Raw genomic sequence first — 2,084 nt, forward strand, 5'->3', positions numbered from 1 at the left:
CATCGGTCCAGATACCTTCCCCTTTGTTTTGGACCAGACCCTGTGGAGTTGGATGTTAGTGAGAGGTGACTGCCATGTTAATGTCCTCATAAATACTTCTGAAAAGGCTGTTTTTGTCCCTTTTCTTCCCATTTACCTTACTATTTCCATTATAGCCTTTCTGGGTAGGGCTGAAGTCTCTACAAGCTTTGATAGGATTTCAAACAATAGGATTCCCGGGTTGCCAGCTAAATCTAAACAGATCTCCTTTTCTGGAACTATGGAGGGAAAAGAAAAGATTTCAAAATGCCTTCTAAACAAACCATCTATCAAAAAATAATAAAATGACAGTCTTTTTACTGATTATTTATAATAATAATATCAAGTCAGGGACTAGAGATACAGTGAAACATTAAAAATCTGTTCTATTTGGTAGAAAGGCCATTTTGATTACTCAGCAGACAGAATAATCATGGAATATAAAAATACTTTTAGTTTAATGACTTCTAAGTAAACATAAGAATACTTCTAACATAAACATGAATTATATGTTAAGGACTATTGTCTTGTTCTTCTAGGCAGAGGATCTAGGCAAACCCCCATTGCTATAGTAGTACTTGCAAGCAGTAGCTTCTCTTTATCCTAGGGGTTGTTCATAGCTTATGAATGCATGTATTTTCAAAACTGTATATAGTATTTTGAATTTGAAATGTATTTATCCTAGAAAACATGATATGAATAGTGGTTAGATTTTCCAAGGCAGGCTGCTAAACTCATAAACAAACAATGAGAATACTAATAACAATATTTTGAGTATACCTACATATCATGTACAGCCTTGGGTGAGAACTTGCTCTCTAACCTCCAGCAAACTCTCCAGCACTGAGGCTAGAAGCTTCATCAGTGTGAGGAAGGTATTTTTTTTAAGAACAGTAAATTATCAACACCCCAAATTTGCATGAGAGAGAGCATTTTTCTTTCTCTGAAAAAATATGTTTTTTTCTTTTATAAAGGAATGCCTCTCAAAGTAGTGCATATACTTGGTAAAGAATTCAAACACTATAAAAGGAGATCAAATTTTTCTATACCAATCACTCCCTGAGTGTTCTCATTGGAGACCAAAGGGCAGTGTCTCCCCTAGGAGGTTTTCAGGACAATGCCAGGACAATATACGCTTGATGTATTTAAGTTAAAATTCTAAAACTATTATCAGTTTGCTCAGCAAATATTGCTTTGGAGAAGCAGTACAAAAGTGAGTCATATCCCAGACTATGCCTTCCCAATCTGCCTCCTGATCAGAGCCTAAGTGAATAACGTTTACTGTGGAGTGAGTTGTAGCTGCCCAACTGCCTTCTATTCGGTAACACCTCTACTCACGCACAGCCTTGAGGAAGCAGTTCTTATCTGTTAGCACATTTATGAAGTCTGAGAAGTTCACCTTCCCATCTCCTGCAACAGAAATCTAAGGCTCAGAGCAAGGATAAGATGAATTTTAATTATCAGAATTTATTTTAAATATAAAAATTAAAACACTCTGGATAATTTAATACTTAAAATCAGAGCATTTTAGGGCTGGAGATATGCTCAGGCAAGTGATGGTCTTCTTTACTTGATCTCAGCCAAAAGGCTGAGAAGCCATATGTGATGGTCTTCTTAAAGTGGTCTCAGCCCCATTACAATAGCCCCCCCAGCCTGAAGAAGTGATGGTGGTATATAAACACCAAGCTAGGGGCACCCAGCCACTGCATCTGTCTGTTCACTCCTTTCCCAGAAACCTGCCATATTTGTAGAGAGTCCACCCTGCTTTCCCACCCCATTATTCCTATTATAACATCCCCACCTTGTGCCCTGTTTCCTCAAAAATGAAAGGATAGTGAGTACTATTAGAGGTGTGAGTGTGTGTGTTTCCAAGAACTAATATAAAAATGGGCAGAGTTAGTGGAAACAAGTGACATCTTAATTAACTGGTGATATTGAATCACATGTGGAACTAAATGGGGCACTGGCAGTTGGGTGGAGAGTGGTGAGAGGAGACAATATGCTCAATGTATTTTTCACGCAACATATCAGCTTGGGCTACTAATTGCTAGGTCAGTATATTCAAT

At 37.8% G+C, this 2,084-nt stretch overlaps 1 protein-coding gene across 1 annotated transcript in view; it reads right to left on the reverse strand.

Moving 5' to 3' along the window:
- Positions 1–2,084, reverse strand: part of EFCAB3 (EF-hand calcium binding domain 3) — a 48,459-nt gene that overhangs the window by 26,811 nt on the left and 19,564 nt on the right. The window lies entirely within an intron of this gene.

This window comes from Propithecus coquereli, unplaced genomic scaffold (genome assembly GCF_000956105.1).
Source record: "Propithecus coquereli isolate 6110/MARCELLA unplaced genomic scaffold, Pcoq_1.0 Scaffold119, whole genome shotgun sequence".
Classification (NCBI taxonomy): domain Eukaryota; kingdom Metazoa; phylum Chordata; class Mammalia; order Primates; family Indriidae; genus Propithecus; species Propithecus coquereli.